The sequence below is a fragment of the Cryptomeria japonica genome, chromosome 2 (genome assembly GCF_030272615.1).
Source record: "Cryptomeria japonica chromosome 2, Sugi_1.0, whole genome shotgun sequence".
Taxonomy (NCBI): Eukaryota; Viridiplantae; Streptophyta; class Pinopsida; order Cupressales; family Cupressaceae; genus Cryptomeria; species Cryptomeria japonica.
In genome coordinates this window covers 355,278,676-355,296,163 of record NC_081406.1, presented here as the reverse complement: position 1 = coordinate 355,296,163, position 17,488 = coordinate 355,278,676, and positions in this window count along the sequence as shown.

The window sequence follows — 17,488 nt, the reverse complement described above, 5'->3', positions numbered from 1 at the left end:
CGGCATCACAATACTAATTCCTAAATATGAAAACAACTCAAAGTTTGTTTGCCACAATTTAGATGCTCCTTTAATCACATGAACAAAAATGCCACCAATATCAAAGAATAAAGAACATATATGAGTAATGAACATAGGAATGTAAACTCATATCAACAATCTTTGACCCAACACAGAGTTTGGAATATGATGCAGGAGCATGCCCGGTCGATGAGAAATCTTGCATCAACCAAAAACATTTCCTTTCAGTTTTGTTCTTGTTTAGTTCTTTATGTAGTTTCAATATTCTTATCGGTAGTTGCTTGTTCTTCGTGACAGATCTTGTTTGTAGTTTCTTGGCAGTTTCATGTGGTTGAATCTAGATTTCTAGTTTATTTGGGTTCTTCTCCAGTTGGTTGTTTTTGGGTTCCTGGGATAGTTCTTGTGCTTACAGTTGCCTTTCCTTTAGTACCGGTGCAATTCTTGGTATGTGGATCCATCTCGGGTCTTGTCCAATGTTCTTTGGCATGTGGCTGACCTTTCTATTGAACCGCATCACTTGATTGTTATTTTCCAGAAAGATTTTTTAAATCTTAGGGCTGACCTAATTACATGTTTCATTTTCCTACATTGGTGAATGTAATGTTTTGAGGTCAACCCAAATATGTTTTGGTGGGTATAAATATGATGTTATGTAATAATTTATAACGCAGAGGAAGTAGAACTGAGAATAAGGATTGAGATTTGCATTTTGTGATCGGGTTGATTCTTAGAGTCCCAGTTGGATTGTATATGGCTTGAAGCCTGCATGTAACTGGTTAACTACCAAATGTTCTTTCATGATAATATGAAGATTGTTGGATGATTGATAGAAGTTATAAGGTTGTAATTTGATCTGTTTATGTGAATTTATTATGTTTTCTTACTGCTTTCATTGTGTCCCTCTTGTTGCATAACTTGATTGACTCTTTTGAGGGTTTTTACTGATTATAGTTGCATCAATTGGTATCAGAGCTGGTTATGAACTGGTTGGTGGAAGAATCATTTGTAAACATTGAGGCATTCCTTGAGGTGGACAAATCATTGATTGGAGGCAGGTTGCATGTGTGTTTAATGGATCACTCAGGGGAGGCAATTGAAATTGATAGTTAGATCATTGAGTTGAGTCAATTCACTGGAGTGGAAGGAGAGATGCCATAGAGGAGAACAAACCCCCAAAGGGTAGAACAGATGATGGAAGACTTCAAGAATGAAGTGAGGAATGAAATTCAAAATGCTTTGGCCAGTTTGCGAAGAAACCCTGATTTTGAGGATGAATATGAGGAAGTTGATGAAGAGCTTGAGGAAGCTGAAGGACCAGAAGATGAGAGAGAGGAAAGATTCCTAAGAGCAGTGGCACAAGCAAGTAAAATGCATAAAGTTGAGGTTTCTAACTTTTTTGGAATGTTGAACCCAGAGGATCTGATCGATTGGATCAAAGATTTGGAGGACTACTTTGAGTTTGGGGATGTCAAGGACCCACAAAGAGTCTGGTTGGCACATACTAAGTTGAAAGGACATGCTACCTTGTGGTGGAAAGAGTTGTAGAAAGATAGAGTGGAGAATGGTGAATTGAAGATCACTCGGTGGAGACAGATGGTTGCAAGGTTGAAGGCCAATTTCATACTAGGAGACTATGAACTGGAGTTGTTCAAGAAGTTACAGAACCTGAAATAGAGAAACATGACTGTGAAGGAATATACTGGGGAATTATACAAGGTGGTAATCAGATCTTGACATAGAGAGATGGACAAAGAAAAGGTGGTGAGGTACATCAATGGGCTTGCTTTTAACATTCAAGATGAGTATGTTGAAGATTTCAACAGTTGAAGAAGCTTACCAATATGTTTTGAAGGATGAGGAGAACATGAGAAGAAAACAACCAAATAAGGTAAAGGAGAAATTCAAGATGAATGATAGTATGAAGAAATCGATTGAAGAAAAGGAGTCAAAACCTAAGTGGACTAAAGAACCAAAATAGAAGACATGAAGGAAGGGTAGCAGCAGTATCAGTAGAGAATTCCTTGGAAAATGTTTCAAGTGTGGAGAAACGGAACATAGATTCTATGAATGTAAGAAAGGAATGTCAAGAAGTTGTGTGTAAAGTGAAGAACCGGATGGTATTGGATCTGACTGTGCACTGTGTTGGTTCCAAAAACTAAAGATTGGAAATCAAAGAGACTTGCCAAATCCCTAACTGATCCAATCAGCCTTGGCCAATGAACAGGAATGGTCAAAGACTAAATTCCTCTGCACTTTAGGCTCCACTAGACCTTAGGTGGGTATATCCCAATCTCTAAAGCATAAAGAGATTTCTTTATAATGAATTTAAATTATTGAATCTAGTTGTTTACATGAATGGCAAACTATTTCCTGCAACTATGCTTTATGATATGCTTTTAACTTATTTTAGTCTGAAAAACTTGAATATAATTGATGACGAACAAAGCTCATAGAATAATGTTGTTGGAACCTTGAGTAATTATGAAAGAACAAGGTTAATAGAAACTAGTAATAATTTTCTCTAGTGAGGACTTTGTGCACACCAAAATTTATTCACAGAAAACTAACAACAGACCAGTGCCTTATCTAACAATTTACATGTTATTTAATGGACAAATATTTGTGGTCCTTGGAGACAGTTTGAGAAAACTCATAGGTATACAAGACTATCACTGCAATGACTTTAATGTATGTTATAAGAGCAACAAAAACAATTATGTTATCTGTATAGCAACAAGTGATAAAACACTACAACAAACCTTATTCAGATTTATCCAAGGGATTTTAACTCATCAACATCATACAACATGAAACGATCTGAAGATAAAAAGCAACAAATCTTGTATATTAATTTATTGGAACTGTTAGATGTAATGACAGTCCCAAAGACACTTGAGAGGGGGGTGAATTAGTGTCTAACTAGTTTATGGAATGCTTGAACTTATTTATAACTTTGCAACCCAAATTAATGTACCGATAAATAGCTAATAATGTAGCAAAGAGAAATAACAGAGACAACATAAATGCACACCATAACACAAGATGTTTTGGCAAGGAAACCTAGTAAGGGAAAAACCTCGGTGGGATTTCTGACCCACTATATTTACTCACTAGCCAATATGAATAAATATTACTTACAATAGGGGCCTGCACATGCAGGAAGGCCAATAGCCTAGATCTCACTACTCAATGAAATAGTCTCACTGACTACAAAATGGATAATTAAACCAAGACAATGTACTGCTCAAAATAGCATCTGCAATGCTTGATTCAGTACTGGTTTAAGCTCTATTAGAAACCATAACCAAAAACCTTTCTGGTGAATGATATTCGCTCACATAACCTATCTTCACTTGTTACAGAATCCTTTCGCTATCTTCTATGATCTATTACATAATCGCCTATCTATATATCATATCTTAAAATGACCTATAAGATCTCATACATATATGAGTTCATGTTGGCTTACAGATAATTAATTACATTACAATACAATTCATATAAATAAAAATTTGTCTCATGTCGGCCTGAGTGTTGGTATGCTTCATTGTCGGTGTAAACTAGATGCCGATGAACGAACTTGTTGTTCATGTCAGTGTCGGTAGATGATGTCTGCGTTGTTGGTGAACCTATAGAATCTTGTTACCAGTTGGTTTCCATCAATGACAACATCAGCCATTCTCATTAGTCTGTATAATGCCAACAATCTCCCCCTTTGGCATTGATGGCAACACTCATGAGAAAAATCAAAATTGTTATCCAAAAATGAAGTCCAAAACTGATCCCCAAAAAAGAGTGTGCTCCCACTCAGCAAGTGATTTCTTTTGTGCATTTTCCTTCATACATTTTTCTCCATACTACTCCCCCTTTGACATCAATGACAAAGGATGTCAAAAATAATCAAAGAGTACAAAATTATACCTCCTAGCCTATAACCAGTTGTGTACAATTTGAAAAATATCCGCTAGAATTAGATTTAGGATCTACATGAATTTATTACTGTCAGAAATAATGGTTTTGGTCTGCTGGATCATGTTGGTCAGATAATGCATCTGTTTCTCTGGTGATCAGTCTCCTTGAATTGTTTCTTTAGATATCTCAACACAATGAGTTAAAAGGCCGTCCAATCTTGGACCAAGTTTTTTTTTCAGTTCCCAGGCCTTCAACCTTATCCTTGCTTTTTCCTGCTCCAATTTCTCTATCTTTTCCTCAAAAACTGCCATTTCTTGATAAAAAACTGAGGTAAGTTCCGAAGAACCTATCATATTATCTGCTATATCATCTATATCCTTTTGTGTTTTCTTAATCTCCTCATCAATGTCTTCAGTCAGGTGGTGAGGCTTGCAAGCTTCTTTATACAAATTCTTATATTCCAAAATTGTTGAACTAAGTACCGGTAATATGGAATCAGTATGCTCAGTACAGTCCTTGATAGTCTTCTCAAAGAATTCACCTTTTTCTTTATTTACCTTTTCCTTAATAGTTTCTTCATTAACCTTATCTACAGTTAGAACATTTGAAGCAATAAATTTGGACAATGCGTCCAATTTACCCAAAGAACCATCAATATGATCTATCTTACATGTTGATGCAATCATTTTCAAAATAGGCAATGTATCATCAATGGCCTTAAATGCTAAGGCATTGCAATCTGTGATCCTCTTAATTGAATCCAAAAGAACATCTGTTACATTTGTAGGTTTGAAATCTGTAGTGGATGTGCTAGGTTCTGTAATAACCTTATTTTCATCAAACACTTGACCAATTACCTTAATAGTTTCTTCCTTGTTTCCATCATTTGTTTCCTCTTTATTTACAGTTGCTAGCGGTTTCTCACTCTATGTTATTACCTCTTCTTCTGTCGGTTTTTCAGTGTTAGGCTTCTTAGCTTCCGCCAGTATTTCTGAGAGTCAACAGTGTTGACCAGTGACTCAAAGATCTCAATGTTCTTAGCATTAGCTGTCGTAACCTCTGTAGTCTCTTTATCTAATTCCATCACTGGCATTCTTTTAGCCTCTAATCTTATGTATAAGTCATTTGGCAGATCATCTACAACCTTAATCAAAACTTTCTTGTACATGTCAAGATGCAAAATAATTCTTTCCTCTATTGTCTCCATGTCAGAATCCTTGAAAGAATGATAAAATTTATTCACATTACTAAGATTACCTTCTTGTGTTATTTCATTGATAAATTCGTCCAATGTAAGGGTATCCGGTGCCTTAGGTTGTTGTTTCTTCTTTGGAGTTAATTTCTTCTTAGGCTCTCTTACAGTCTGTTGTTTCTTCCTTAATGTTCTTGTCCTTTTAGGAGAAGGAGAAGGTAACGGTGAAGGTTTCCTCTTCTTCCTTTCAACTCTTTTGAACTCTGATACCTTACCACTGTCTGTATCAGAAGAAGTGACAACCGGTGAAACATGAGCTACCGCTTCCAGTCCTTCCAGTTCACTAGCAGAAATACCAATTAAGTTCATCACATTTTCTTTAACTTCTTTAGCCATTTTGGATGCATCTCTGATGAATTTTTCTCTTCTTTTTTTCTGCTTTTGCATCGAAACAACACTCTCAATAGTGTCAGCATTCCCAAAAATTTCTTCAGAAGGTTCTTTAGGTGCATCAAGAAGTGTCTTAACATAAGCCTCAAGAATATTCAGATCAACTTCATATCCCATCTCTGTTATCCAAATGGTTCTAGGATTAACAAATTCCATCCATTTTTCATCTCTTTTGATTACAAAACATATTTTCTTGTCATACTTATCCATAATACTCTATGGTATCCTTTCTCTAGCTTTCATTTTGGTTTGGAAGTTTTTGAAGTAGTCTTCTACCATGTCATCACTGTTAGCACCTATGTCGGTAATAGCTTCCATGATCTGTCTACCAACAAGGATGTCATATGCAAAGTCCTTGTGACCAATGTCATGTATCTCCTTTGTGAAGTAAAGCATTAAACACACAAGTAGATTCCCAAAATGGAATGTTATCTTCTTGTCACCCTTAATTTTCTTCAAGTTATCTATCAGTTCATCCTTAAGCCATTCACATATATCAATCCTTGTATTGTTCTTAACCATCTCATATGCACTATGAATACATAAACTAGAAACAAAATTTAATCTATTTGCATGTGTAACTCTGTATCCAAATACCATGCTCACATATTTCACACTTGCATCATTGATATCACTAACCCTAAGAGATCTGTTGTCAGATGTAGCTTTGGTTAGGTCCATAACACCCTTGTTTGGTATCTTCTTCTTTTTGTCAGGCCTAATACTAGTTGAGGGTAAACTAGTAACAACCTTGATTTCCTCCTTAGTGATTTTAAAAATAGATTCTAGCCACATAAACTCCCCATGAACTCAACATAGTACAAGACAAACTATTTCATCCAAAAATTTAGGAATGTTCAGAATTTCAACAAATCCTAAATCCTCAACAGTCTTATGCTCTGGCTTGACTAAGCCTTGTTCATTAGTTATAACATCTTTGTACATGTTCCTCAAGTCATCAAACCCTAAATTCTCTATTTTGCAATGGATATAAATCCTTGGGTCTTCGACAAAAGCAACTCCCTTCAGAATCTTAGAAAAGTGTTTGATGGAATCATCTTGCTTAGCAATCTCAAGAATGATTTTAAACATGGGTCTAGGGCACTTAATGTTTTCTACAACAGTAGGGTTTGCAATAAATTCAGGTGCAGAAGATGAAGATACCATTTCGCAAGATAAATACCTTTTAACTTTAAATCCTTGAATGCCTAAAAACACCTTGTTGCTTCACCTTTAGAATGCCTTTGCTCTCTCTTTGCGCTCTTCAAATGCTTGGATTCTTGGTGAATTGAAATGAGGGTTTTTCGGTGCTTTATAATAAAAATTGTTCTTCAACAACCACATTAAATGCTCGTCGATTAAGTGAACTCTTAATATATCTACCAATAAAGAAGAAATATAACTTCTTACCATCAACCGAGGGTAGAATGCACGATTTTCAGTTTTCTGCCATACCCTCTAAGGATAATTCCTTAGTTAGATGAAGAATCTCCTACCAGTGGAGGGTTACTCTATTCTACCGGTGCAGAGATAGATTCATTAACTCTATGATCTCTCTTCTTAAACCATTGTTTTGAAAATGCTTGCTTTATTTCATTTACTTTTTCCTTTCCCTTCTCATTAGATCCTTTATTGTTCTCCGGTATAGTCTTGCTTCTACAAAATTTTGCAATATTACCAATCTTGTTACATGCATAACAAGTTACATTATTCCTCTGAATAGCTTTTCCATATCCTTGACCGGTTTGTGTTCTGCATTGATTAGATAAATATCCAAATCTACCACAAACATAGAATTTTATATTCATTTTGCAATTTTCTGAGTTATGACCAACTTTATTTCATTTGGAACATTGACCGGTGGGTAAATTTGTATTCTAATTATTTCTAAATCTGCACTAATTTTCTCTATGACCAATTTTGTTGCAATTAAAACATTTCCCATTAAATTTATAAGCATTAGATTGTCTTACCGGTTTGTTGTGATCTTGATTGTTTGTAGTCCCAAAACTTTCTCCATGTTCAAATCCAAGTCCAATTGTATCTCCATCAAGTTTTTGTCTTTTCAGCATGTCATCAAGCCTTTTTGAACTTTTCTTGAATTTGTCTGTGTTTATTTGCAGTGACCAACTCATTTTCTAGAATGCCAACTTGTCTCCTAAGCTCCTATTTATCATGTTGCATATGAATCAGATCCGTCTTTAGCATATCATTTTCATGACAAAGTCCTAGATTTTCATTACCTCCATCATTAAGTCTCCTAGTCAAGTCTTCTTCATTCTTCTTCCTGTCTTCAATATCCTTACATAGCCTCATGGTTAAATCTTCCATTTTATTCTTCATGTTATTGTTCTCTTGTCTCAACTTCTCTTGAATATCCCTAATTGTTTCCTTTTCATCATCATGTTTCTGCATTTGCTCATGAAGTTCCTTCCTCTTGTTTTGTGCTATAACTAGGTTCTCCTAAATTCCTTTAATTAATTCCTGGGCAATCCTCAGATCATCTTCAAGTTTGATACTCTTCATTTTTTCTACATCAAAATCTTCAAGAGCTCCTTCCAATTGTTTTCTCAAACTCTCCATCAGTACTGGTTTCAGAATCTTCCTCAAGTTGTTAGGATTTTGCAAATAGAGGACCAAGCTCTGATACCAATTGTTAGATGCAATGACAATCCCAAAGACACTTGAGAGGGGGGTGAATCAGTGTCTAACCGGTTTATGGAATACTTGAACTTATTATTAACTTTGTAACCCAAATTAATGTACTAGTAAACAAGTAATAATGCAGCAAAGAGAAATAACAGAGACAACATAAATGCACACCATAACACAAGATGTTTTGGAGAGGAAACCCCGTAAGGGAAAAACCTTGGTGGGATTTGTGACCCACAATATTTACTCAGTGGACAATATGAATAAATATTACTTATAATAGGGGTTTGCACATGCAAGAAGGCCAACAACCTAGAGCTCACTGCTCAATGAAAGAATCTCACTGACTAAAAAATGGATAATTAAATCCAAGACAATATACTGCTCAAAATAGCATTTGTAATGCTTGATTCCATACTGATTTAATCTCTATGAGAAACCATAACGAAAAACCTTGACGACGAATGATATTCGCTCACATAACCTATCTTCACTTGTTATAGAATCCTTTCGCTATCTTCTATGATCTATTACATAATCGCCTCTCTATATATCATATCTTAAAATGACCTTTAAGATCTCATACATATATGAGTCTTTACAATACATCATGTTGGCTTACAGATAAATAATTACATTACAATACAATTCATATAAACAAAAATTTGTCTCATGTCGGCCTGAGTGTCGATATGCTTCGTTGTCAATGTAAACTAGATGTCGATGAATGAACTTGTTGTGCCTGCCCATGCCAGTGGATGATGTATGTGTTGCCCGTGAACCTGTAGAATCCTATTACCGGTTGGTTGCCATCAATGACAACATCAACCATTCTCATTAGAGTGTAGAATGCCAATAGGAATAATGGGTGTACAAAAACTACAGACTCACGGATACTTCATGATACAGTTGCTTGCACAAAATGGATTTTCATTTCTACAGACCTACTTTACATAATACTACTGGTTCCAATAGACCATCTTGATAAATAACAATTTTCTTGTCCTTTTGTCCCCCTTAGAAAACAAAATGAATCTCTATATATATATGACTCAAAAGATATGAATGAAAAGATATACCCTTTCATTAGTACAAACTAAAACTAATAGAATCCTAACTATCCCTCTTAACTGCTATAACTAAAACACATTACAATGACATAGACTAACTCTTTCCGTCCAGCCGCTGACCATATTTTTGGACATGCTGAAGATATCCTTCATTTTTATATGTGCAGGCATTGAAGATAATGTCTTTGACTGCTATCTCTGTTGTAACAAAACTTTCAACCTATTCCCCTATTTTATTCATATCCAATGCATCGGCATAGGCAATGCTAAGGGCTGAACTGAGTAGAGATCTGCATTCGGTAATCCACTAGTTTTTATCCTTTATAACCCATGTATCATCTACCATGCCTGGAAATCCATGATTAACAATCCCTTTACATTCCTCATATTCAATATTCAACTTTTTTGTGAATCCTTTATGAGTGTCAATTAGTTTTTTGAGCTTATTGATCCTTTTGTCACTCAGTGTCTGATCCTACAGTACCATGTTTAATCTATCAAGGATTCTTTGGTGCGACATTGTGTTATCCATGTTTCTCTGGTAGATAGTCCAGAATTCCTCCAGTATCTTCTACAGGTTTTCAAATCATTTCAACAATAAGACACATGTTGTGTTTGTCCTTATGCTCTGCATTCTTTCCTTCAATTTTTTGTTTTCCTTGTGTAATTCTTTGCACTTCTTTTATAGTTTGGATTCATCCACTATTTGGGGTATAGGTTGGCCCCTACTTCTCAAAAGTTCCTCATACAATGCTTTATACTTTCCTGCTTCTTTCACCAACATCTTCATTTGTGCTTTGTTTAGTTTTGAAATATCAACTCCCATATCTGTCATGACCATGGGATCAACTTCATCATGTGTCCAAAAGCCTTATCCACATCTATGATCTTCAACCTCTTATTTGGGGGATAAAGGGCCCACAAATGCATAGCCTCATCATCTGGATCATATCTTGATCTAATGAAGATGTCATTCATGCCTTGAATGTCTAACTTGAAGTCCTTCTTCTCTGAATGCAATAGGCTATCAAAAATAAAGGATGCACTAAGATCCCATCCTAGAAAGAGGATAATTCCTGCCTCTACTAGAAGTTGCCTTCCCCTTTGAGGGGTCATGCCTTCTACTTCTACATCAATATCAGCCTTCAGTCTCCTAAGCGTCTCTGCCTCATTTTCTAGTGTGATATCAGACATTGCTTCTCTTAGCCTTTTTCCTTTGAAATGATACAGGAAGGACTTAAATTCCTTCGATTTGATGAACTCATCATCAAACACAAAAGAGGTATGCTCCTCTAACCTAGAATATATGTCTGCATTCATCCTCACAACAATTATGCCATGTGCTTTAGGCTCTTCCTCCCTTTTAGGCCTCTTGAATCTTGAAACAACCTCATTCTCACCTGACTCACTCTCAGCTTCTTCTTCTTCTCCCATCTCTTGCAGTCTTTGCCTTTTTTCTTCTAGTTTCTGGTTCAAATTCTAAATGATCTACATAGCCTCCTTGGATTCCTTGTTCCTGAAGATATCCCAGGCTTTGACGTTCTCATGAAAGTAATCACCCAGATTTTGCCCTTTTCTGCTCTGGTGGATATAACCCTCTGGGTCATAATTCTTTCGGCTTGTGTGATCATAGAGGTTATAATATTCTATTAACCTCTTGTCAATGATTTCATATGCCTTTGTAGATACAATAGTGAAATCACCAAAATGTAAAGTCCCAGGCAAGAAAAATTGTGTGTGGGCACCCCAAAATGCATTGCATTTGAGATAGTCATTTGCCTTACAATCTCTAGGTAGGCAATTTTGTCAGGTGTAGGCTTCGATAGCGCATAAGGAGCTCCCTCAAATCCAAAAACTCTAACATATGTGAAGTCCTGGCATACATACCAGTCACCCCAATTATGATTCACCTTGGTATCCCCATGTTCATGGGGTCTAAGGAATCTTTTGATTTCTTCTGAAAATGACCCATCAAAAGAGACTCCAAAAGCTCTATATAAAGGTTGCACAAAGAATTCTTCAAATCTGATATAGTGAGATCTTATGAACCAAGAATCCCACAGTGACACCCATAATTGAACAAGTTGCTTATGTCCATCCTTGCCAAGAACATTTAGCTTTAATTCCTCAGGCCACATCCCCCTCAGTTGTCCATAAAACAAGACAATATGCATTAACAAAAAGTAAAACTTAAAAGATTTGTTGGGGTTATTATGAAGGCTTAATAAACCCTCATGCATCTTCTCAGTGATATAAGTAGCATAGTTGAATTGTCTCAACTCATGCATCTGTGTATTAGTAGCAAGTACGAAAGGTCCTACCTGAGCTACATCTAGAACTTCAAATCCTCCCACTTGTATGCATGCCATATATGTATACTACAAATATTGCTTGAAAATGTTGATCTCAAATGGGGGCTCATCTTCATCTGTCAACCTTCCTTTCTAAGCCTTATGTATGGCCAAATTCCACCCATTGTACACAGTGTCCATCTTTGTATACTCTTCTTCTAGTTTTTCAAAAGACAGAGGCACGTCAGATTCGAGACCAAGACCAAAAACCTCCTGAATGGTGACCACTGAAAGGCGAATGAATGCTTCACCATTCGGCAATTGAATACATCTTTTTGTGGCATTGTAAGTGCTAGCCAATGATTTCATCAACTGGACATTCACAAAGACGTTAGGAGCCACAAGTTTAACCAATACAATTATCCATGGGTTCAAGATTGGGGTCGGCTTACTCTTTCTTGAATAATGATACAAGAATAACTTGTGACCTCTAACCTTGGTCCAGACATCACCAATTTCCTTGAAATCATCTTCTAACTGGTCACTAATGGGTAGGTTAGCTTTAGATCTCCAGGATTTGTCTCTTGGTGAGCTCATTTGATCAATCATGTCTTGATTTAATTTCCACCTTTGTGCACCCTCTCCACCTTTAGACTTCTTTGAGGTGCTCTCAGAAACCTCAGTGACCTTTCTTTTTCCTTTTGAACTAGAGCCCTCCATATCTGAATACCTCAAGCTTAACTAAAATTCAAAATTTTATAGTTTAATTTTTCTCCAATCTCTCTGTTTGCTTCAGTTTCTATGCCAATTCCTTATACCAGCTTCTATATATATATTTAATGTTTCAAGGGAATTTACTCAATTGAAATGATATTGTAATTCACCTTGTGTAAGCATAGACCTATCTGTTGCCTGTATTTAATAATGGTAGGTGGATTCATTAAGATCAAATTTTGAAATGGTTAGTCTTCATAACTCATCCCGATAATTCAATCACTTGGCACCACCCATCCTTTTCATCGGCATAGATCTTACCGATCACTCCATTGGGTATCAGCGTAGCTCATATATTATAATTATAATGGTTATAACTTCCCCGATGGCTGCACCTTCTACCTAAGCTTTGTCTTTACCTTTATATCTCATCGGTATAGGTCATCCTGATATACCCTCCTTCTATTCCTTTGTGGCATTCTACCCATCGGGTATCGGCATAACTCAAAAGATGTTATTCCAATGGTTTAATATATCCCGATGAGTCCTCCTTCATGGTTTGCATCTAGTTTTCTACATTGGGTCACCTTATCGGGCATTGGGACAACTTACTTTATGTTTGTCCGATGACCCGACACCATCACCTTCGCACTTATGTGTCCTTTTATTCCTCTGGTCTATCAGCATATACTTCCCTTATGAGATCTCCTCATTCACACCAATCTTGGTTTTTTCATCGGGTATCAGTATAGCAAATATTGTCCCCTTCTGATGAGGTGATGATATCCTGATGACTTGGTCTTCGATCAACGTAACTCATCCTGATCAAGTCTCCTTCTTCGTGCTCGGCTTGTTCTTCTCATTGGGTATCGGTGTAACCTAAAGCAATTTTCACTGATGGTTTAAGTTATCCCGATGACTTAGTATTTTCCACCTTTTGGTATTACCTCATTAGAGTAAGTCATGTTGATGACACCACCTTTGCCACCTAGCCCATTGGGTATCGGGGTAGCATGAAATGACATTTTTTGATGGCTCGATGACATTTCCAACCTCTACTTCACATTCTCTTTCATCGGTGTAAGTTATACCGATAACCTCATTGGCTATCAAAATAACATTTTCTCATACCCCTGATAGTGAATGTTATGCCAATGAAACTCTCCTTTTGAACCTTCTTTTGGTTCTCCTTTAGAATGGTCGGTCTATATTACACCAATAGGTTCTTTCATTAAGTTCCTCTCATATATTATTTACACTTGCAAACCTCCATGGAAACTTCATACGTACTAATAGATGGCACAATCTATCACATAGGCCCAAAGAATGTCTTTATAAGGATCCAATATTGTCATGATGAAACTTCCTCATGTAGTCCCTATTCAGTGCCAACCCTTAGCATGCCCCAACGGTACTTGTTCAATTTTCAAAACAGGTCACAGTAGGATCGTTCTGATACTACAACATACTTCCTGCATATTCAATCCAGCAGTAAATGCTCTTATGATGAAAATGTACATATTAAAACATCAAATAAATAACACAGAATATTTTGCAAAATATGTGCTAACACACTGGAGCAAGGAGAATCCCTTATGTTTAGAAGAAAGGATACTAGATCTACTAAGAGGAAGAGTCTTTTTTAGGCAGTATGCAAATCAGGTGGTAAATGTTGCAAGGTCATTGTAGATAGTGGAAGTACTGATAATTTAGTATTTGAGGAAATGGTTGAGATGCTTGGGTTGAAGAGGCTTGAGAACCCTTGTCCTTATGAGGTAACTTGGCTACAAGATGATCAGAAGATAGAGATAAAGGAGCAGTGTTTGGTGAGTTTCAATCTTGGGCCTTTCAGAGATGAAGTTTTATATGATGTTGTGTCAATGAATGTTTGTCATGTCTTGTTGGGAAAACCTTGGCAATATGATAGAGGAGCTATTTATGACTGTAGAAGAAACCTGGTTACTATTAAAAAGGATGGGTATAAGTTCACATTGATTTCTTTGAAGGAGGAAGAGAAGGAGGTGATAAGACTGAGTCCTGAGAGAAGTTGCACTACTGAGAAACTGGTGATAGGGGCTATGCTAGAAGGATTGATAAAATTGCTTGAAAAAGTTATACTAGAGGATTTGAAAAAAGATTTGATAGAACTAGTTGCAGAGGTTATACCATAGGGTGACATGAGTTTGCAAAAGGATCTGACGGATGAGTCTGGTGGACTGATGGAAACAATCGATAAAGAGCTCATGGTGACAAACTGGATGAAGTCTTGTGGCAAAATAAATCCTAAGTTGCAGAAGAAATAAGGTAGTACATAGAGAGAATGTGTAGATCTGAAGCAAATAAAGAAAAACAAAGGAATTCAAAGGTTAGAGAAGTTGGTTGAGGCACCAGAGGAGCCAAATCAAAGGTTGACAGATAAATAAATTGTTTGGATTAGATATAAGCATGGGATATTTATTCTGAATCCTTTTAGATGTTCATGAGTTGCCTCTCATGGAACATCTTTTTCTACCTGGGTTGTCTGATGCAGGAGCATCCCCGATCGATGAGCAATCTTGCACCAATCAAAAACATTTCCTTTAGTTTTGTTCTTGTTTAGTTTTTTGTGTAGTTTTAGTTTTCTTACCGGTATGTACCGGTAGTTGCTTGTTCTTCATGGAAGATCTTGTTTGCAATTTCTTGGTGATTTCATGTGGTTGAATACAAATCTCTAGTTCTTTTGGGTTCTTCTCCAGTCATTTATCGCTTTTGGTTGGCTATTTCTGGGTTCCCGGGACAGTTCTTGTGGTTACCAGTTGGTTTTCCTTCATTACCGATGTGATTCTTGGCATGTGGATCCATCTTGGGTTTTGTCCAATGTTCTTTGACATGTGGTCAACCTTCCTATTGAACTAATTACACATTTCATTATACTACATTGGTGAATGTAATCTTTTGAGGCCCACCCAGATATGTTCCAGTGGGTATAAATATGAAGATTGCCTGATGATTGCCGGAAGTTCTAAGGCTTTAATCTGATCTGTTTATGTAAATTTGTTATGTTTTATTCCTTCTTTCATTGTGTCCCTCTTTCTGCATAAGATGGTTGACTCTTTTGAGGGTTTTTACCGGTTATGGTTGCATCACAATCAAAATGAATTGCTTTCTTTATTTGCTTGATTGAATCTTCACAACAAAAATCTCAAAGTCTTAGTTGAGGCAATAATTTGGCAGAGTTTTTCTTAGAATATAAAAGATAAATATTTACAAATGAGGTTTCTCCTTTTATAAGAAAGGAGTGGAGAAAAATGTGGGTGCAGTTGACTAATTCAACTACAGAGTCCTATTTGACTACATCTACTGCATAAAATGAAAATGCAACTGCAAGAAAATTTGCAGTAAGAAATGATGCATCTACATGAAAACTACATAGTTTCAATGACAATTTATTCTTTATTCCCCCCCCTCATTTATTTTTTGGAATTCCTCGAACCTTTCCAGTGTATCTTGCATCTTGACTTTGTTTGGTCCTGAAGTCGCATTTGAAATAGCATGAACACGAGAGATGGAATCTTTGACTTCTACATAAGCCCTTTGAGGCTTCTTCAAAATTGATGCAAGATCATCTAGGTTGACTTTAATTTCAATCAACTTATCGAATGACACCAAAGAAAATTGATGATCTACTAGTTGGTCGATCATGGTGAGGAATTCTTGTTTGATGGACTCATTGGGTAAAACCTTATGTTATGTATCAAATAAATGGCAAGGTAATTCTGATATCCCTGATAAAATATTTGTGATTGCATCAACACATGCTTTCTTATCTTGATTCATGTCCTTTACCATTATTTTTATTATCTCATCCTTGTGTGCCAATATTGATCGGGTTTGAATGTACTCACCCCGAATCAATACTATGTTGTTATCGACAAGGATGTCTACTCTGTACTTTCTCATTTTATCCCAAATCCCTAAATATTTCTCAAGTTTTATTATTACTCGGGATAATAGAGATTGTACATCTTAAACCCGTACTTGAGCATTTTCAGAATCTATCAAAATCTTGACTGCAGAATCAATGAGATGTGTATCTTCTGATTTCAAGTGATTGATAAATTCTTTCATTATTCTGCCCCTTGTACCAAGTCGCTCTACTTTTTTGAGTACTTCTGTGTCGACTAAAGAAATTATTGGTTGCACCTCTTGTGATGACTATGTTATTTTATGAAGAATGCTAGTTAGTTGTTCACATTTCTTCTTCCATTTATTTTTATCATCCCTTTCCTGATCAAATCTAAGCATGAGCGAATTGAAAGCAGTTTGAGAGTCTTTCTTAACACTCTCATGTGTCTCTACACCAAGTTCTACAATCTGCATAGTATAATCCATAGGTTGAATGTTGTCCTTGTCCTTATCTGAAGATGACACCAAGACCTCAGCGTATTTATTTTTGCTTACTGGGTCAACCAAGATTCTAGAAACAGTCTTGGGCTTCTTGGTGACATTCTGCTTGATAGGACCCAATTGATCAAAATCAAAATCATATGGTGAGATTACCTGCTTCTTTCTTTTAAGCACCACCATATCCAACCATGGAGGAAGATTTGATTTTGTTGTTGGAGTTATGGTATCAATTTACACAGTCGCATATACTTGTATTTTAGCGTGGCTTGAAGTTACAGCAGGATGGGACACTGGCACAAGGGAAGTTGTATCAACAACATTAGGAACTTGAGAAGAAGATGTTATAGTCACTGTAGTAAAAACCAATAGCGGAGACATTGTAGTGATAATGGTAGAAACAAGTGGTTGAGCTTTTGCAGTAACAATGCCTGAAGGAAGAGTCACTTTCTATTTCTCTTGAGACATCTGTGTCATTACTTTTGTAAAGTCTAATATTGAAGATTCAATCATAGACTCGGGTACATCATCGAAACTTTGAAGGCTTGACAAAGTTAAAAATTATTCATCATCTTCTTCAACATCTAAGCCTTCATCATCTCGTTCCTCATCCTCTTCATCTGAATTAGACTCAATGCAATGAATGGTTACCTAAATTGAAGCAAGAACTTGTGTTGTTGTAGAAATGGTAGTAACTAGCGGTGGAAGCAATTCTCCTGCATCTTGCATTCCTTCTTCTTGTGGTATTTCTCCCTCTTCTTGTTTTTTTCCTGACTCCTTTGATGTTGGCTCCAGGGAAACAT